This window comes from Triticum urartu, chromosome 7A, assembly GCF_056163025.1.
Source record: "Triticum urartu cultivar PI428250 chromosome 7A, HENAU_Tu73, whole genome shotgun sequence".
NCBI lineage: Eukaryota > Viridiplantae > Streptophyta > Magnoliopsida > Poales > Poaceae > Triticum > Triticum urartu.
The window spans coordinates 27,293,868-27,316,132 of record NC_141879.1 but is presented as its reverse complement, the minus strand read 5'-3'; the positions used below and the strand labels follow the sequence as shown (position 1 = coordinate 27,316,132).

Sequence of the window (22,265 nt, the reverse complement as noted above, 5' to 3'; positions counted from 1 at the left end):
ATCAAACGGACAGCCAGAAACTGCCAGGTCGTGAGAGGGCTCGGTTTAGGCTCAGTTTTACTGTCCTAAATTTGAAATACAGAACATTCACTTCGTGTGAAAAACGTTCATGATTTTCAAAAGGCACTTCGTCTGAAAAATAAAACTCATGATTGATTTAGAAAAGGCACTTCGTCTGAATAACAATTCATGATTTGAAGAAGATGAACAGTATGCACACTGTTCACCACTAAAAATCCACACGTTTGCGACATTTTAACTTATTTCATCATAAAACATTGCACGTGTGGCAGTACACATCCATATTACCATGTAGAATTTGTTTCACCATTTTCTGGAGCTTCGGAATATGGTTTTTAAACTGTTTAAAATAAAGCGCGCACTCACACCCAGGTTCCAACGTGACTTTTTGTATCGATGCATGCCACTGTTGAAGTTTCACAAACACAGAGCCTTATGCAAGGGGAACATGACATAACACTATCAAGGGCTAGTTCTTTTGCTCGATTCTCCCAGAATCGGACCACACCCCAGCATCTTCCAGAATTTCAACCCCCATTTGCTCCATAATCCTAACTAGTTAGGGTCTTTTATCTAGGACAGTCAAAAGTGTGAACGTTGGTCTCTCTGCTTTGGTTAGTTAATTAAACTTGCTCTCATCTCGATCGGTCGATCGGCGCTAGGGGAGAATATCCAGTGCTCTGATGTGAGCTCGGCCGTTGGATCATGGTCCATCGGGCAGCATCACACGATGTCGATCAAACCGTCATTCGGGAATGTTCGGATGGTTTTCTGCAAAACATTCATGTTGGATTTGTCTTTTTTGTATTTCAGTGTGTATTTTGAATTTTGTAGGGATTTCACACTCACGTGATGTGAACATCCACAAAATTTTTGGAATTTTTTGAAATGTTTAAAATCGAATTTTTTGAAATGGTATCATGAAATCATGTAGCTAGGGTGTGGTATCACTGGATACTCACCGTCGGCGCTAGAGATGAACATGTGGATGGATGCCGTACGTGTTATTTGGTCCTGTGCGTATGGCCGGCAGGCCATGTGCAGATGTGCTCTCAATTACTCGTCTCCTTTTCCTTTTGTACGGGTGATGGCTACATTGCAACAACCAGATTAATTGTAATGCACCAACCAAACAGAAAGATGACGGGACACTGCAATTATTTGATTGTTAGGACACATACGTTCACCCGACTTCAATAGAGGCTAGATGGTTTCTCCATTCGGCCGAACATCACTTCAAAAAACCAGTGGTAGACTGTTTAATGGTCTGAATTCATTCCAGAAATTCAGTGATGGTGGCACTGAGTACGGACACATGTGCAAGCTGAGGCAGAATCAATGGCTGGCAGAAGGTCGTCGTTCCATGTAGCCTCTTGGATGCTCGACCTCGGCATGAGTGATGCCGTCAACCCTGGAAGGTGAGCATTAAGAGGTCATCTAACTTCACTTTCGTTCAGCAGCAGACACCATTAAATGAGATGTTAATTTCTACCATATACATTTACACTTAATCTCTCTCTGTCTTTTAACAAGATGATGTATGGTGCACGTAAAATTCAGGCTGATGCTAGTCGCTGGTCGTTTCCCTGGCTCTGATCTTCATCTCTACCAGGCACTGGCCTCTGAGTCTCCACCATGCCGCCGGTATAGCTTGCTCAGCTCCACCTCTGTTTGTTTGATTCCATCTGGTTTGTGAAATGTCGGTTACCGTTTTTGTCTGCCAGAATTTCTGTCAGAGGAGAGTTGGCGTATTCAGTAGTTTGGAAACGTTATCATTCTATTTCGAGCATGTTTTAGTATATATGCAAAGTTTCAATTTCTTCTTCGTGTTAACATGTAGTTGCACAACAATACGTTTTCCTGTATGTAAAATGCTCGTTTTAAGATGCTCCAACCTAGTCTTTTTTTGCACTGTAAACATTAGATATTTTCAACCTAAGACAAGCTGGAGCACCAATTGCATGGTTAATATTCTGAAACAAATGTTGATTCCGAATCTTGGTGTCCAGGAGCAACTATGAAGTATTTTTACAGTTCAAGCTGGACAACTAGGAGAAATTTTTACTGTTCAAGCTGGAGCAACTATGAGATTTGAGCAGGGCACGATGAGCTATGAAGCTGGAGGAGTGAACATCCCAATCAGACCCTGTTGTGAATGGAGTAAGACTCTAGTCCTGAACTGACCGTGATGTAGTGATCTCAAGTGAAGCTGGAAGCTGAGGAATCCCATTCGAGTTCGCAATGCCTCACAGTCCACGCACGTCTAAAGTGTCAACTGTGAAGGGCTCGTACTGATAAAATGGTCGGTTCAGCAACATCCAGCATCTCATTTTTTTTGTCACCATGTTAGTCTGACGCCCCCGATTCAATTGTACACTAATCATACACGCAAACATGTACGATCGAGGTCAGGGACTCACGGGAAGATATCACAACACAAATCTAAACACAAATTGAAAAGATACAAGCTTCGTATTACAAGCCAGGGGCCTCGAGGGCTCGAATACAAGCTCGATACACAAGAGTCAGCGGAAGCAACAATATCTGAGTACAGACATAAATTAAACAAGGATGCCTTAAGAAGGCTAGCACAAAAGCAACACAATCGAAGAGGTAAGGCCTCCTGCCTGGGACCTCCTAACTACTCCTGGTCGTCGGCGGTCTCCAAGTAGCAGTATCCGTCGGCAGTGGCATCTGACTCCAGGGATCCACCATCTGGTTGCATCAACCACAAATAAGAAGGAAGGGGGAAAAGGGGTAGCAAAGCAACAGTGGGTACTCATCCAAAGTACTCGCAAGCATCATATATATACTAAATATGCATTGGTATCAAATGGAAGGGCTGTATCTGTGGACTGAACTGTAGAATGCCAGAATAGAGGGGAAGACCTAGCCTATCGAAGACTAGCATCTTCAAACAGCTCCAAGCATTTTGCAGCATGTGGAAGAGTAAAGAATAGTAGTTTATAACTAACAAACATGTTGTAGCATTAACGCCCAAGATCCTTCCTCGACTCCCTACGAGAAAGCAATCCTGGAGCCACGTATCCATCACAATCTCAAGTATCCATTTCTAGTTATATAAGATCCGGATACAAGTTTGAACATCCATAGCCGTGGACACGGTATTCGAATATATATCTTTCCTGCAGGGGTGCACCACGTTACCCAACACGCTCGATCACTCTGGTCGGACACACCTTTCTCGGGTCAATGCCCGGCCTCGGAAGATCAACACGTCGCAGCCCTACCTAGGCTCAGCAGAGAGGTCCCCGCCGGTCTACATCCTAAGTGCCCCGGGTCTTGGGCCCGTCGCCCATTGCACTCCGGGTCGTTGCGAGCAGGGTGGATACCAGCACCGCCTCGGATGGCCAGCAGGATCCGACCGTACCGCGTTGCTGAACTAGACGTCTGACAAAGCTTTGGCTGATACAGCGACGTCGAGGCCAATATCTATTCTCGCGTGGTGGTTAGTGCGTAAAGGCCAGAGGCCAACTCAGAACAAATACCCAAACCTGTTAGTGCATTGGGGGCTCACGGAGACGAGCAGAGACTCACGATAATGTGACCCCGTCGCCCCGTCTCATGGACTTACGACAAGGGCCCAGACTACTCGGCCGTGCCACGTAGAAAACTCGCGGGTGCTCTACGGGCCCGCCCGACTTTCTCATCAACTCGCGGGTACCCCTCGGGCCGACCCGACTTCAACAATGGTCTCAAGTAAAGTCAAGGTAACCATGTGTCCAAACATCAAGGGGAAAACCCGAGGAATCACCCACGGAGGATTCCACTCGATGTAATCATCAAGGTGAACGTAAGAGGATCCACCCTCGAGGTTCACACTTGAGGTGTTGCACGACAGAGCCGTATCGGGAATGGTGAAAGAGGATCCACCCTCGTCGACCACGACCGAATAGCTACACTACAGAATTGTCATCAGGAGTGCGTTATGAGGGATCACCCTCGGCACTCGATAGTAGCTCTGTAGAGTCGAGCAACTAAAGGGGCGTGATGTGATGTGAGGTGTCAGGCTCTGGTCATCGATCACGTTGATCGAGTCGTCGATGATGAAGCAGGGGCAACAAAGACAAGGTGGGGGTCACTTATGGATCACTAACCAACCTATACTAAGGAGTTTAGGATAAGCAGGTAAGGTACAACAGCAGGTTACAAAAGCAGGCTATGCATCAGAATATGAGCAAACAATAACAATAGCAAAATCTAATGCAAGCATGAGAGAATGGAATGGGCGATATCGGGATGATCAAAGGGGGGGCTTGCCTGGAAGCTCCACTGAAAGGGAAGAAGGTTCGTCGTCGACGTAGTCGATCACAGGGGCATCAACATCGGTCTCGGGGTCTACCGGAGAAGAAGAGGGGGAAGAAATAGTAAATATGAGGCACACAGATGCATGACATGACAATAAGCAGCACTAGGCGTGTTCTAACGCAGTACTATGCGATACCGGCGAAGGCGGAAAAACATCCGGGAATGTTTTCCCGAAGTTTGGCATTTTCCGGACAAATGAAAGAGAGGGGACAGTTGCACGTTCTCTATGCTACAGACGTATGGCAGATGAACGGACCACGTATACGGATACGTCTCGTCGTTCTAAGCAACTTTCATGTATAAATTATTTTCATGCGAGTTACAAATTATTTTATATGATTTTTCGAATATTTAAATGATTTCCTAATTTTCTGGAATTCCTTTAATTCGAAAATAAAAGATTAAAAGCTATGGGTACACAAGAAATGTACTTAGAATGTTGCTTATCCGGCTGACAGGTGGGGTCATTGACTGAGTTGACCCGGTCAAAAGTTTACTGGTCAAAAGGGGAATAGTGTTTGGGTCCCATTTGTCATTGTCTCTAGCTTTATTAGATTAACCATTTTTGTTTAATTTACAGTGGGGCCCTTCTGTCATGGAGTCATTAACTTAACAGATATTAGTTAACTGAAATTAATTGTTCTTTTTAACTAGCATTTAGCGGTTAGTTAAACAGGTCGGGCCCACGCATCAGTGGGTCAACCCACTGGCTAAACGTGCGTGCGCGCGTGGCCGCCGGCGAGCACAGAAGACGGCGGCGGTGTTCGGGACTCGCCGTCCGGTGGCCAAACCGCACGCGGTTGGCCGCGTCCGAACGTGGGGTCGAGCCGCGTCCAGGGGCGATGAAGGGAGGCGCGGAGGTGGCCGAGCGTGTCGAGGACGACAACACCCAGCAGCAGTTGTAGGCGGCGCTCGGTACCGCAGTCCTGCTGGACGCAGATGCGAGCGTGCGCGGGGCTGCGCGAGGGGCGTGGCAGGGTCGCGCGGCGCGAGCAACGACCACGGGGGAGTATGGGAGCAGAGGAGGGGAAGGAGAGGGGAGGCGCAACCGACGCGGCGGCTCACCGCAAAGCAGTAGGGAAGGGCAGTGGGCTCGAGGCGGCTTGGGGTGGTCCGGCGAGGGAGAGGACGAGGCGGACGACGGCGATGGGGACGAGGCAGTCCGGCGATGCGAGGCAGCTCCGAAGACGGGCGCCGGCATCGAGGAGTGGGGCGGCGCGGTCGCCGAGGAGAGGCGGCGGGGTCGGGACGAGGCCGGCGGGGGCGATGGGATCGGGGCGCTGAGCGCTGGGCGCTCCCGATCCAGATCGCGCGATGGGGGGAATGGGGATCGTGGGGAGAGGGGTTAGGGCTTCAGTGCAGGTGCGGGCTAGTTAAGCCAGGAGGCAGCTGGGCTGAGGCCCGGTTAGCTGGCCTTATGGCTAGTTGGGTCAGTCGGTCCTGTGGGGGTGGGTTTCCTTTTTTGGATCTCCCCTTTTCTTTTATTTACTCTTGTCGTTTGACTTAATATTAAATTTTGAAATCGAACGTGATTGAATCATCGCGGGGTTAACAACAAGAATCGCGATGATGTGGCATCATTAGCATGAGATTACTGTAGCATAATTATCCGGGCATTACAATTCTCCTCCACTACAAGAAATCTCGTCTCGAGATTTAGGAGGTAGAAGGAAACAAAGCGGGGTATTCTTCACGCAGGCGATCCTCGCGTTCCCAAGTGGCTTCATCTTTAGAGTGATGCGACCACTGGACCTTGAGGAACTTGATCGCCTTCTGACGTGTGCGGCGTTCAGCTTGGTCGAGAATGCAGACCGGATGCTCTTTATAGGAGAGGTCTTGTTGTAACTTGAGCACTTCATGATCCACTGCTCGGATTGGGTCCTTAAAGCAACAGCGGAGTTGTGACACGTGGAACACATCGTGAACCTAAGAATGGTTCGACGGTAGTTCCAACTGGTATGCCACTTTTCCACGCCTTTCGAGAATAGTGAATGGACCAATATAGCGAGGAGCTAGCTTGCCCTTGATTCCGAAGTGGTGAGCACCCTTCATTGGTGTGACTCGAAGATAAGCCTTTTCGCCAGGTTGATAGACCATGTCTTTATGATGACAGTCATAATTACTCTTTTGGCATGACTGAGCAGTCTTGAGATTTTCGCAAGTGACGCGGACTTGCTCTTCGACGTGTTGGATAATATCCGGACCGAAGAGTGGACATTCCCCAGTTTCTGACCAGTTTAGAGGGGGTTGGCACTTTCGTCCATACAACACTTCGAAGGGAGCCATCTTCAGACTAGCTTGATAGCTATTGTTGAGGGAGAACTCAGCATACAGGAGAGATTCCTCCCATTTCTTGTCGAAGGAAATAACACAAGCTCGAAGCATGTCTTTGAGAACTTGATTGACGCGTTCAACTTGTCCCTGCGACTAGGGGTGAAAAGCAGTGCTGAAAGACAGATGAGTTCCTATAGCTTCTTGGAAACTTTCCCAGAATCTTGAAGTGAATAAGCTGCCACGGTCTGAGTTGATTACCAGCGGAATACCGTGAAGTGAAACAATTCTGGACATATAGAGAGTTGCCAACTGACTAGCAGTGATGTTTTCTTTAACGGCCAGAAAGTGTGCAACTTTAGAAAGCCGGTCAATGACGACAAGAATAGCATCATTACCTTTCTGCAATTTGGGAAAACCGGTGACAAAGTCCATTTCGACATGGTCCCATTTCCATTCAGGAATAGAGATAGGTTGCAGAGTCCCAGCAGGCCGCTGATGTTCTGCTTTGATACGATGGAAAACGTCACATTCAGCAACATAACGAGCAATGTCTTGCTTCATATTTGACCACCAGAATCTCTCTCGAATGTCTTGGTACATCTTGGTACTACCAGGATGAATAGACAACGGAGTGTCATGAGCTTCTTTCATAACTTCCCGAGTCATATCCAGGTTGTCTTTTGAAGGAACCACTAGGCGACCTTCAAAGAACAAAGTGCCATCATCTTCAACAATGAAGAACGAGGGCCTTCCTTCTGCGAGGTAGCACTTATTCTTCTCAACTTGAGAGTCATACTTCTATAGTCTCTTGATGCTCTCCATGAGATCTGATTCGACAACCAGGGTATTGAGGGAACCCTGAGGAAAACAGGGAGGTTCATCTTGCCGAAATCTGGAGGAGGGGGAGCGAGTGCACCAGGTGGAACAATATGGAGGTTCAGCTTTTTGAATTCTTCAACAAGCGAGGGCTGAACTTTGTGAACCTAGAGGTGGTTGCAATAGGACTTGCGGCTCAAGTCATCAGCCATTACATTAGCCTTACCTGGTGTGTAAGAAATACCCAAGTCAAAATTTTCTACTGTCTCCATCCATCTCTGCTAACGGAGGTTCAGGTCTAGCTGGGTAAACAGGTACTTCAGACTTTGGTGGTTGGGGAAGATCTCGCAACGATTACCGAGAAGGTAATGTCGCCACTGTTTCAGTGCATGTATAATGGCAGCAAGCTCGAGGTCGTGAACTGGGTAGTTCTCTTCGTGAGGGCGCAACTGGCGAGATGCATATGCAATCACTCTGCGCTCTTGCATTAGAACATAGCCTAATCCTTGACGTGAAGCATCGCAGTAAATGACGAAATCCTTCTTAGTATCTGGAGGAGAAAGCAATGGGGCAGAAGTCAGCTTGTCTTTGAGTGCTTGGAAACCTTCCTGACACTTTTCTGTCCAATCGAACTTGACGCCTTTGTGAAGCAGACAAGTCAGGGGCTTGGCAATCTTGGAGAAGTTCTCGACAAATCGACGGCGATAGCTGGCCAGTCCGAGAAAACTTCTGACTTGTTTGACATTCTTCGTAGGAGTCCAATCGAGAATAGCCTGAACTCACTCTAGGTTGACGGCAATACCATCCTTGGAGATGACATGCCCAAGGTAGGTCACTTCGGGTAGGCAGAATTCACACTTGGAATACTTAGCATATAGTTGATGTTCTCGAAGCTTTTCCAGAACAAGTCGAAGGTGTTTAGCATGTTCTTCTTTATTCTTGGAATATACAAGGATATCATCCAGATAAACCACGATGAACTTGTCGAGGTATTCCATGAATATATAGTTCATCAGACGGGAGAATGTCGCTAGGGCATTGGTCATGCCGAAAGACATGACGGTGTACTCGTATGAACCATAGCGAGTAACGAAGGCGGTCTTGGGAATATCCTCTCCATGAACCCGAATCTTGTGGTAACCCAACCTCAAATCAAGTTTAGAGAATACTGAAGAACCAGCAAGTTGATCATACAGGTCGTTGATTCTGGGAAGCGGATACTTGTTCTGAATTGTTGCCTGGTTGATAGGTCGGTAATCTTGGACCAAACGATTCGTACCATCCTTCTTCTTGACAAAGAGAGAAGGTGCTCCCCAAGCAGATGAACTAGGACGAATGAATCCCTTATGAAGAGATTTGTCGATTTCCTCCTTAAGTTCAAGGAGTTCATGTGGCGGCATCTTGTATGGCCGATTGGCAATAGGAGTAGTAGTGCCTGGCTTCAAGTCTATGATGAATTCAAGAGCTCTAGCAGGGGGTATTCTTGGAAGTTCTTCAGGAAAGACATCTTCGAAATCACAAACGACTGGAATGTTCTCTGTTCCTTCAAGAGGTGAAGCATTCAATGCATTTAGAACATATATCTGATTCTCGGCATCCTGGACCATCTGAGTTGAGTAGTTGATCAACTGTCTACAAGGATGAGTGAGCTGTAGTGTCTTGGCGGCACAGTCGATCTTAGCATTATGGGTGGTCAACCAATCCATACCAAGAATGATGTCTATGTTGGAAGGTCCAAGTACAATGAGAGAAGCCGGAAAAAGTAGACCTCCAATCTCGATTTGGTTGTGAGGGCTTACCATTGTGGTTTGCCACTTGGATCCCAGGGATTGAACTGTTAGAGGAGTGGGTAATGCTTCCATGCCTAGCCCGTGCATTTGAGCAAATTGTTGGGACACAAAGGCATGCGAAGCCCCTGAATCAAAGATAACTGAGGCTGGTATTGAATTAACAGAGAGAGTTCCCAGCATGATAGTCGGTTCCTCCTGAGCCTTTTCAGCATCGACATGATTGGCATGGCCAAGTACAATAGCAGCCGGTATGACATTACGGTTTCTGAATCGGCGGTTTCGACAACTCTTTTTACGACTAACAGGAGGGTGTGGTGCATCCTAAGACTGACCCTGGTGACAATCGAGGGTAAGGTGTCCTGACTGTCCACCCTGAATCATTAGTTGTCTCGGCGGCGGAGGCAGGCGAGGTGCAACATAAGACGACCTTGGTGTTGGAGCAGGTCGATGATGAACATTTTGTGGGATCCAGACTCGACGTTTCTGAGCAGGCTGACTCGAGGATGAGCCAACATCTCGAGTACGCTTGAGCGATTCCTGGTACTCAGTCAGACCAGTTTCAGCTCGGAAAGCTTGGCTGACAAGCGTCGCAAAGTCTGCGCAATCATGAGCAACAAGTGCGAGCTTTATATCGGGACGCAGTGCTTCACGGAATTTCTCTTGCTTGCGAGCGTCAGTGCAGACATCATCCGCAGCATAGCGAGATAATTCAAGGAACTTCCTCTGATATTCATCCACAGTCATTGTGCCCTGTGAGAGTTTGCGAAACTCCTTCTTCTTCTGGTCCATCAGACCTTGAGGAATGTGCCGTGCACGGAAGGCTAACTGAAATTCCTGCCAAGTGGTTACAGTCTCTGCAGGAAGCATACCCTTGTGGCTTTCCCACCATTGAGCAGCTGGACCCTTCAAGTGGAATGTCCCAAAGGTGATGTAACTGGCAGGAGCAACAATAGTTGACTCCATCTCAAACAAGATGTCACGAAGCCAATCATCAGTATCCATAGGATTGGTGGAGTTGCGGAAAATGGACGGGTTGAGGCGCACAAATTCTGGCAGTGTTATTGGGGCAGGCTGTTGATGAGCATTCTGGTTTGGAAACCGAGCCATTACTCCAGTCATAAACTCACGATTCAGCTCAAACTGCTGCATCATTGCGGCAATATAAGGTGGAGGTGGAGGATCGTCAGCCATCCTGCTAAGAACATCAGGGAGCAGTTTTAACAAGAGGTTGGAGCAGGTGTATGGAGTCATTCATGATGTAACTTGAACAATGAGCAAAGGCGCGGTATGTACAAAGCAGTAGTCATTAAAGACATACATATACATATACAGAGCCATTTACATGTTGTTAGTATGAGTTCGGACAAAAGAATCATCCTAGACATACTAGGCGGCACGCTGGCACGCGATGGAGGGATACAACAATGGGACATAGAAAAGGCTACATCAACGTCGGAGAAAACCACTAGAGCAAGGAATCTGCAGGGGACAACGCAGGGTGCCCTCGATAAAAGGATCCTGCGGTCCTTGAACAATGTGAAGCAGATCCTGGCTCCAATTCAAGAAAGGCGTATTACAAATCTCCGGATGGATGTGATCACGAGAACCTAGGATAGAGTTAGCAAAATCATTTAACCCGAATAGAAGAGAGATCAGAGTCCCAGAGTATAGACGAGGAATAAAAGATCCTAATACCACCCAATTGGCGATGTGGGCCCGTAAGCCTCACAACCATGTTAGTAAATCAGTTTTTCAAATACTAGACTCAACTTCGGCCAAGGAGTTGGAAAGGGGGATTCCTATAGGCAGTCAGCTCTGATACCAACTTGTGACGCCCCCGATTCAATCGTACACTAATCATACACGCAAACGTGTACGATCAAGGTCAGGGACTCACGGGAAGATATCACAACACAACTCTAAACACAAATTGACAAGATACAATCTTCATATTACAAGCTAGGGGCCTCGAGGGCTCGAATACAAGCTCGATACACAAGAGTCAGCGGAAGCAACAATATCTGCGTACAGACATAAGTTAAACAAGGATGCCTTAAGAAAGCTAGCACAAAAGCAACACGATCGAAGAGGCAAGGCCTCCTGCCTGGGACCTCCTAACTACTCCTTGTCGGCGGCGGTCTCCAAGTAGCAGTATCCGTCGGCAATGGCATCTGACTCCAGGGATCCACCATCTGGTTGCATCAACCGAAAAGAAGAAGGAAGGGGGAAAAGGGGTAGCAAAGCAACCGTGGGTACTCATCCAAAGTACTCGCAAGCATCAGATCTATACTAAGTATGCATTGGTATCAAATGGAAGGGTTGTATCTATGGACTGTACTACAGAATGCCAGAATAGAGTGGAAGGCCTAGCCTATCGAAGACTAGCATCTTCAAGCAGCTCCAAGCATCTTACAGCATGTGGAAGAGTAAAGAATAGTAGTTTATAACTAACAAACATGTTGTAGCATTAACGCCCAGAGATCCTTCCTCGACTCCCTACGAGAAAGCAATCCCGGAGCCACATATCCATCACAATCTCAAGTATCCATTTCTAGTTATATAAGATCCGGATACAAGTCTGAACGTCCATAACCGTGGACACGGTATTCGAATATATATCTTCCCTACAGGGGTGCACCACGTTACCCGACACGCTCGATCACTCTGGACGAACACACCTTTCTAGGGTCAATGCCCGGCCTCGGAAGATCAACACATCGCAGCCCTACCTAGGCTCAGCAGAGAGGTCCCCGCCGGTCTACATCCTAAGTGCCCCTGGGTCTTGGGCCTGTCGCCCTTTGCACTCCGGGTCGTTGCGAGCAGGGTGGATACCAGCACCGCCTCGGATGGCCAGCAGGATCCGACCGTACCACAGTGCTGAACTAGACGTCTGACATAGCTTCGGCTGATACTGCAACGTCGAGGCCAATATCTATTCTCGCGTGGTGGTTAGTGCGTAAAGGCCAGAGGCCAAGTCAGAACAAATACCCAAACCTGTTAGTGCATTGGGGGCTCACGGAGACGAGCAGAGACTCACGATAATGTGACCCCGTCGCCCCGTCTCATGGACTTACGACAAGGGCCCAGACTGCCCGGCCGTGCCACGTAGAAAACTCGCGGGTGCTCTACGGGCCCGCCAGACTTTCACATCAACTCGCGGGTACCCCTCGGGGCCGCCCCGACGTCAACAATGGTCTCAAGTAAAATCAAGGTAACCGTGTGTCCAAACATCAAGGGGAAAACCCGGGGAATCACCGATGGAGGATTCCACTCGATGTAATCATCAAGGTGAACGTAAGAGGATCCACCCTCGAGGTTCACACTTGAGGTGTTGCACGATAGAGCCATATCAGGAATGGTGAAAGAGGATCCACCCTCGTCAACCATGACCGAATAGCTACACTACAGAATTGTCATCAAGAGTGCGTTATGAGGGATCACCCTCGGCACTCGATAGTTGTTGGGTTTCGTAGTAATTTCAAAAAATTTCCTACGCACACGCAAGATCATGTGATGCATAGCAATGAGGGGGAGAGTGTTGTCTACGTACCCAACGCAGACCGACTGCGGAAGCGATGACACGACGTAGAGGAAGTAGTCGTACGTCTTCACGATCCAACCGATCAAGCACCGAAACTACGACACCTCCGAGTTCGAGCACACGTTCAGCTCGATGACGATCCCCAGACTCCGATCCAGCAAAGTGTCGGGGAAGAGTTCCGTCAGCACGACGGCGTGGTGACGATCTTGATGAACTACAGCAGCAGGGCTTCGCCTAAACTCCGCTACAGTATTATCGAGGTATATGGTGGCAGGGGGCACCGCACACGGCTAAGGAATAGATCACGTGGATCAACTTGTGTGTTCTAGGGTGCCTCTACCTCAGTATATAAAGGAGCCAAGGGGGGAGGGGGGCGCCGGCCAGGGAGAGAGGCGCAGGAGGAGTCCTACTCCTTCCGGGAGTAGGACTCCCCCCCCCCCCCCCAATCCTATTCCAACTAGGATTCCCAAGGGGGAAAGGGGGAGAAGGGTGGCCGGCCACCTCTCCTAGTCCTAATAGGACTAGGGGAAGGGGGGAGGCGCGCAGCCCTTGTGGGCAGCCCTTTCACCTTTCCACTAAGGCCCATGAAGGCCCATATGGCACCCAGGGGGTTCCGGTAACCTCCCGGTAACCCGGTAAAATCCCGATTTCACCCGGAACACTTCCGATGTCCAAACATAGGCTTCCAATATATCAATCTTTACGTCTCGACCATTTCGAGACTCCTCGTCATGTCCGTGATCACATCCGGGACTCCGAACAACCTTCGGTACATCAAAATGCATAAACTCATAATGAAACTGTCATCGTAACCTTAAGCGTGCGGACCCTACGGGTTCGAGAACAATGTAGACATGACCGAGACACGTCTCCGGTCAATAACCAATAACGGGACCTCGATGCCCATATTGGCTCCTACATATTCTACGAAGATCTTTATCGGTCAGACCGCATAACAAGATACGTTGTTCCCTTTGTCATCGGTATGTTACTTGCCCGAGATTCGATCGTCGGTATCCAATACCTAGTTCAATCTCGTTACCGGCAAGTCTCTTTACTCGTTCTGTAATACATCATCTCACAACTAACATATTAGTTGTAATGCTTGCAAGGCTTATGTGATGTGTTTTACCGAGAGGGCCCAGAGATACCTCTCCGACAATCGGAGTGACAAATCCTAATCTCGAAATACGCCAACCCAACATCTACCTTTGGAGACACCTGTAGAGCTCCTTTATAATCACCCATTTACGTTGTGACGTTTGGTAGCACACAAAGTGTTCCTCCGGCAAACAGGAGTTGCATAATCTCATAGTCATAGGAACATGTATAAGTCATGAAGAAAGCAATAGCAACATACTAAACGATCGGGTGCTAAGCTAATGGAATGGGTCATGTCAATCAGATCATTCAACTAATGATGTGACCTCGTTAATCAAATAACAACTCTTTGTTCATGGTTAGGAAACATAACCATCTTTGATTAACGAGCTAGTCAAGTAGAGGCATACTAGTGACACTCTGTTTGTCTATGTATTCACACATGTATTATGTTTCCGGTTGATACAATTATAGCATGAATAATAAACATTTATCATGATTATAAGGAAATAAATAATAACTTTATTATTGCCTCTAGGGCATATTTCCTTCAGTCTCCCACTTGCACTAGAGTCAATAATCTAGATTACACTGTAATGATTCTAACACCCATGGAGCTTTGGTGCTGATCATGTTTTGCTCGTGGAAGAGGCTTAGTCAACGGGTCTGCAACATTCAGATCCGTATGTATCTTGCAAATCTCTATGTCTCCCAGCTGGACTAGATCCCGGATGGAGTTGAAGCGTCTCTTGATGTGTTTGGTCCTTTTGTGAAATATGGATTCCTTTGCCAAGGCAATTGCACCAGTATTGTCACAAAAGATTTTCATGGGACCCGATGCATTAGGTATGACACCTAGATCGGATATGAACTCCTTCATCCAGACTCCTTCGTTTCACATGTAGATCCCGCTACGACGCTTTGTTTAGAACTGCACCAACTGACAGCTCCTCCGTTTAATGTAAACACGTATCCGGTTTGCGATTTAGAATCGTCCGGATTAGTGTCAAAGCTTGCATCAACGTAACCTTTTACGGTGAGCTCTTTGTCACCTCCATATACGAGAAACATATCCTTAGTCCTTTTCAGGTATTTCAGGATGTTCTTGACCGCTGTCCAGTGATCCACTCCTGGATTACTTTGGTACCTCCCTGCTAAACTTATAGCAAGGCACACATCAGGTCTGGTACACAGCATTGCATACATGATAGATCCTATGGCTGATGCATAGGGAACATCTTTCATATTCTCTCTACCTTCTGCAGTGGTCGGGCATTGAGTCTTACTCAACTTCACACCTTGTAACACAGGCAAGAACCCTTTGTTTGCTTGATCCATTTTGAACTTCTTCAAAATTTTGTCAAGGTATGTGCTTTGTGAAAGTCCAATTAAGAGTCTTGATCTATCTCTATAGATCTTAATGCCTAATATGTAAGCAGCTTCACCGAGGTCTTTCATTGAAAAACTTTTATTCAAGTATCCCTTTATGCTATCCAGAAATTCTATATCATTTCCAATTAGCAATATGTCATCCACATATAATATCAGAAATGCTATAGAGCTCCCACTCACTTTCTTGTAAATACAGGCTTCTCCGAAAGTCTGTATAAAACCAAATGCTTTGATCACACTATCAAAACGTTTATTCCAACTCCGAGAGGCTTGCACCAGTCCATAAATGGATCGCTAGAGCTTGCACACTTTGTTAGCTCCCTTTGGATCGACAAAACCTTCCGGCTGCATCATATACAACTCTTCTTCTAGAAATCCATTCAGGAATGCAGTTTTGACATCCATCTGCCAAATTTCATAATCATAAAATGCGGCAATCGCTAACATGATTCGGACGGACTTAAGCATCGCTACGGGTGAGAAGGTCTCATCGTAGTCAATCCCTTGAACTTGCCGAAAACCTTTTGCGACAAGTCGAGCTTTGTAGACAGTAACATTACCATCAGCGTCAGTCTTCTTCTTAAAGATCCATTTATTTTCAATTTCTTGTCGATCATCGGGCAAGTCAACCAAAGTCCATACTTTGTTCTCATACATGGATCCCATCTCAGATTTCATGGCTTCAAGCCACTTTGCGGAATCTGGGCTCACCATCGCTTCTTCATAGTTCGTAGGTTCATCATGATCTAGTAGCATGACTTGCAGAACAGGATTACCGTACCACTCTGGTGCGGATCTTACTCTGGTTGATCTACGAGGTTCAGTAGTATCTTGATCTGAAGTTTCATGATCATTATCATTGGCTTCCTCACTAACTGGTGTAGGTGTCACTGAAACAGTTTTCTGTGATGAACTACTTTCCAGTAAGGGAGCAGGTACAGTTACCTCGTCAAGTTCTACTTTCCTCCCACTCACTTCTTTCAAGAGAAACTCCTTCTCTAGAAAGGATCCATTCTTAGCAACGAATGTCTTGCCTTCGGATCTGTGATAGAAGGTGTACCCAACAGTTTCCTTTGGGTATCCTATGAAGACACATTTCTCCGATTTGGGTTCGAGCTTATCAGGTTGAAGCTTTTTCACATAAGCATCGCAGCCCCAAACTTTAAGAAATGACAACTTTGGTTTCTTGCCAAACCACAGTTCATAAGGCGTCGTCTCAACGGATTTTGATGGTGTCCTATTTAACGTGAATGCGGCCGTCTCTAGAGCATAACCCCAAAACGATAGCGGTAAATCAGTAAGAGACATCATAGATCGCACCATATCTAGTAAAGTACGATTACGACGTTCGGACACACCATTACGCTGTGGTGTTCCGGGTGGCGTGAGTTGCGAAACTATTCCACAGTTTTTCAAATGTACACCAAACTCGTAACTCAAATATTCTCCTCCACGATCAGATCGTAGAAACTTTATTTTCTTGTTACGATGATTTTCAACTTCACTCTGAAATTCTTTGAACTTTTCAAATGTTTCAGATTTATGTTTCATTAAGTAGATATACCCATATCTGCTTAAATCATCTGTGAAGGTGAGAAAATAACGATATACGCCACGAGCCTCAATATTCATCGGACCACATACATCGGTATGTATGATTTCCAACAAATCTGTTGCTCTCTCCATAGTACCGGAGAACGGTGTTTTAGTCATCTTGCCCATGAGGCACGGTTCGCAAGTACCAAGTGATTCATAATCAAGTGGTTCCAAAAGTCCATCAGTATGGAGTTTCTTCATGCGCTTTATACCGATATGACCTAAACGACAGTGCCACAAATAAGTTGCACTTTCATTATCAACTCTGCATCTTTTGGCTTCAACATTATGAATATGTTTATTACTACTATCGAGATTCAATAAGAATAGACCACTCTTCAAGGGTGCATGACCATAAAAGATATTACTCATATAAATAGAACAACCATTATTCTCTGATTTAAATGAATAACTGTCTCGCATTAAACAAGATCCAGATATAATGTTCATACTCAACGATGGCACCAAATAACAATTATTTAGGTCTAATATTAATCCCAAAGGTAGATGTAGAGGTAGCGTGCCGACCGCGATCACATCGACTTTGGAACCGTTTCCCACGCGCATCGTCACCTCGTCCTTTGCCAGTGCCCGCTTATTCCGTAGTCCCTGTTTCGAGTTGCAAATATTAGCAACAGAACCAGTATCAAATACCCAGGTGCTACTGCGAGCTCTAGTAAGGTACACATCAATAACATGTATATCACATATACCTTTGTTCACCTTGCCATCCTTCTTATCCGCCAAATACTTGGGGCAGTTCCGCTTCCAGTGACCAGTCTGCTTGCAGTAGAAGCACTCAGTTTCAGGCTTAGGTCCAGACTTGGGTTTCTTCTCCTGAGCAGCAACTTGTTTGCCGTTCTTCTTGAAGTTCCCCTTCTTTTTCCCTTTGCCCTTTTTCTTGAAACTAGTGGTTTTGTTAACCATCAACACTTGATGCTCCTTTTTGATTTCTACCTCCGCAGCTTTCAGCATTGCGAAGAGCTCGGGAATAGTCTTGTTCATCCCTTGCATATTATAGTTCATCACGAAGCTCTTGTAGCTTGGTGGCAGTGATTGGAGAATTCTGTCAATGACGCAATCATCTGGAAGATTAACTCCCAATTGAATCAAGTGATTATTATACCCAGACATTTTGAGTATATGCTCACTGACAGAACTGTTCTCCTCCATCTTGCAGCTATAGAACTTATTGAGACTTCATATCTCTCAATTCGGGCATTTGCTTGAAATATTAACTTCAACTCCTGGAACATCTCATATGCTCCATGACGTTCAAAACGTCGTTGAAGTCCCGATTCTAAGCCGTAAAGCATGGCACACTGAACTATCGAGTAGTCATCAGCTTTGCTTTGCCAGACGTTCATAACATCTGGTGTTGCTCCAGCAGCAGGCCTGGCACCTAGCGGTGCTTCCAGGACGTAATTCTTCTGTGCAGCAATGAGGATAATCCTCAAGTTACGGACCCAGTCCGTGTAATTGCTACCATCATCTTTCAACTTTGCCTTCTCAAGGAACGCATTAAAATTCAACGGAACAACAGCAAGAGCCATCTATCTACAATCAACATAAACAAGCAAGATACTATCAGGTACTAAGTTCATGATAAATTTAAGTTCAATTAATCATATTACTTAAGAACTCCCACTTAGATAGACATCCCTCTAATCTTCTAAGTGATTACGTGATCCAAATCAACTAAACAATAACCGATCATCACGTGAGATGGAGTAGTTTTCAATGGTGAACATCGTTTATGTTGATCATATCTACTATATGATTCACGCTCAACCTTTCGGTCTCCGTGTTCTGAGGCCATATCAGCATATGCTAGGCTCGTCAAGTTTAACCTGAGTATTCTGCGTGTGCAAAACTGGCTTGCACCCGTTGTAGATGGACGTATAGCTTATCACACCCGATCATCACGTGGTGTCTGGGCACGACGAACTTTGGCAACGGTGCATACTCAGGGAGAACACTTCTTGATAATTTACTGAGAGATCATCTTATAATGCTACCGTCAATCAAAGCAAGATAAGATGCATAAAAAGATAAACATCACATGCAATCAATATAAGTGATATGATATGGCCATCATCATCTTGTGCTTGTGATCTCCATCTCCGAAGCACCGTCATGATCACCATCGTCACCGGCGTGACACCTTGATCTCCATCGTAGCATCGTTGTCGTCTCGCCAATCTTATGCTTCCACGAATATCACTACCGTTTAGTAATATAGTAAAGCATTACATTGCGATTGCATTGCATACAATAAAGCGACAACTATATGGCTCCTGCCAGTTGCCGATAACTTGGTTACAAAACATGATCATCTCATACAATAAAATTCAGCATCATGCCTTGACCATATCACATCACAACATGCCCTGCAAAAACAAGTTAGACGTCCTCTACTTTGTTGTTGCAAGTTTTACGTGGCTGCTACGGGCTTAAGTAAGAACCAATCTCACCTACGCATCAAAACCACAACGATAGTTTGTCAAACTCTGTTTTAACCTTCTCAAGGACCGGGCGTAGCCATACTTGGTTCAACTAAAGTTGGGGAGACAGTCGCCCGCAAGCCATCTCTGTGCAAAGCACGTCGAGGGAACCGGTCTCGCGTAAGCGTACGCGTAAGGTTGGTCCGGGTCGTCTCGTCCAACAATACCGCCGAACCAAAGTATGACATGCTGGTAGGCAGTATGACTTGTATCGTCCACAACTCACTTGTGTTCTACTCGTGCATATAACATCAACATAAATAACCTAGGCTCGGATGCCACTGTTGGGTTTCGTAGTAATTTCAAAAAAATTCCTACGCACACGCAAGATCATGTGATGCATAGCAACGAGGGGGAGAGTGTTGTCTACGTACCCAATGCAGACCGAATGCGGAAGCGATGACACGACGTAGAGGAAGTCGTCGTACGTCTTCACGATCCAACCGATCAAGCACCGAAACTACGGCACCTCCGAGTTCGAGCACACGTTCAGCTCGATGACGATCCCCGGACTCCGATCCAGCAAAGTGTTAGGGAAGAGTTCCGTCAGCACGACGGCGTGGTGACGATCTTGATGAACTACAGCAACAGGGCTTCGCCTAAACTCCGCTACAGTATTATCGAGGTATATGGTGGCAGGGGGCACCGCACACGGCTAAGGAAAAGATCACGTGGATCAACTTGTGTGTTCTAGGGTGCCTCTACCTCAGTATATAAAGGAGCCAAGGGGGGAGGGGGGCGCCGGCCAGGGAGAGAGGCACAGGAGGAGTCCTACTCCTTCCGGGAGTAGGACTCCCCCCCCCAATCCTATTCCAACTAGGATTCCCAAGGGGGAAAGGGGGAGAAGGGTGGCCGGCCACCTCTCCTAGTCCTAATAGGACTAGGGGAAGGGGGGAGGCGCGCAGCCCTTGTGGGCAGCCCTTTCACCTTTCCACTAAGGCCCATGAAGGCCCATATGGCTCCCGGGGGGTTCCGGTAACCTCCCGGTAACCCGGTAAAATCCCGATTTCACCCGGAACACTTCCGATGTCCAAACATAGGCTTCCAATATATCAATCTTTACGTCTCGACCATTTCGAGACTCCTCGTCATGTCCGTGATCACATCCGGGACTCCGAACAACCTTCGGTACATCAAAATGCATAAACTCATAATGAAACTGTCATCGTAACCTTAAGCGTGCGGACCCTATGGGTTCGAGAACAATGTAGACATGACCGAGACACGTCTCCGGTCAATAACCAATAGCGAGACCTCGATGCCCATATTGGCTCCTACATATTCTACGAAGATCTTTATCGGTCAGACCGCATAACAACATACGTTGTTCCCTTTGTCATCGGTATGTTACTTGCCCGAGATTCGATCGTCGGTATCCAATACCTAGTTCAATCTCGTTACCGGCAAGTCTCTTTACTCGTTCTGTAATACATCATCTCACAACTAACATATTAGTTGTAATGCTTGCAAGGCTTATGTGATGTGTATTACCGAGAGGGCCCAGAGATAACTCTCCGACAATCGGAGTGACAAATCCTAATCTCGAAATACGCCAACCCAACATCTACCTTTGGAGACACCTGTAGAGCTCCTTTATAATCACCCATTTACGTTGTGATGTTTGGTAGCACACAAAGTGTTCCTCCGGCAAACGGGAGTTGCATAATCTCATAGTCATAGGAACATGTATAAGTCATGAAGAAAGCAATAGCAACATACTAAACGATCGGGTGCTAAGCTAATGGAATGGGTCATGTCAATCAGATCATTCAACTAATGATGTGACCTCGTTAATCAAATAACAACTCTTTGTTCATGGTTAGGAAACATAACCATCTTTGATTAACGAGCTAGTCAAGTAGAGGCATACTAGTGACACTCTGTTTGTCTATGTATTCACACATGTATTATGTTTCCGGTTAATACAATTCTAGCATGAATAATAAACATTTATCATGATTATAAGTAAATAAATAATAACTTTATTATTGCCTCTAGGGCATATTTCCTTCAATAGTAACTCTGCAGAGTCGAGCAAATAAAGGGGCGTGATGTGATGTGAGGTGTCAGGCTCTGGTCATCGATCACGTTGACCGAGTCGTCGATGATGAAGCAGGGGCAACAAAGACAAGGTGAGGGTCACTTATGGATCACTAACCAACCTATACTAAGCAGTTTAGGATAAGTAGGTAAGGTACAACAGCAGGTTACAAAATAAGGCTATGCATCAGAATAGGAGCAAACAATAACAATAGCAAAATCTAATGCAAGCATGAGAGAATGGAATGGACGATATCGGGATGATCAAAGGGGGGGCTTGCCTGGAAGCTCCACTGAAAGGGAAGAGGGTTCGTCATCGACGTAGTCGATCACAGGGGCATCAACAGCGGTCTCAGGGTCTACCGGAGAAGAAGAGGGGGAAGAAACTGTAAGTGCATCTAGTGCCACCCCTAGTTGGTTTTGGAGTATTGACGTCGAACCTAGTTGAGGGACTAATGTGTTTGTGAGAATTGCAGGAAAACACAGGTAGAAGTCCGTCATTGATTCGGTTTTACTACCAGAGATGACCCCTAAAAATGTACGAAGACATTGAAGACAATGGTGGTTTATGAAGATATTCATATTGAGGACAATGACATGAGAAGACTCCCTATGAAGCTTTTGAAACTCGAAGACCTAGATCCTTCGTAGTTTTATTTCATTCATGTTGTGTCATAGGAACCACCGTACTGTTAAGTGGGGTCGAAGAGAACCAGTCAGGATGACTGAAGTGATGCCTAATTCAAATCCTATGTCTTCGAGCGAAGCCTATGAGAGAAAATCTTGTCCAGAGTCAGACAAGTCAGCTTTACTTGTAGCCCAAGTAAAGTTGCCGTGTGAGTTCAAAATTCGACCGTTGGT

General features: G+C 46.3%; 1 long non-coding RNA gene across 2 annotated transcripts in view; it reads left to right on the top strand.

The window, feature by feature from the left end:
• The first annotated feature begins 1,185 nt into the window (after positions 1-1,185).
• The window catches only part of LOC125522462 (uncharacterized), a 37,234-nt gene continuing 16,154 nt past the window's right edge, over positions 1,186-22,265 (top strand). Inside the window, exons 1-3 of one of the 2 annotated variants that reach the window (XR_015611020.1) lie at positions 1,186-1,439; positions 1,582-1,665; positions 2,031-2,323. This is a non-coding gene — a long non-coding RNA (uncharacterized LOC125522462). Of the gene's footprint in view, positions 1,440-1,581; positions 1,666-2,030; positions 3,133-22,265 lie in introns of those variants that run through there. The other variant, XR_007289770.2, reaches the window with a different exon arrangement.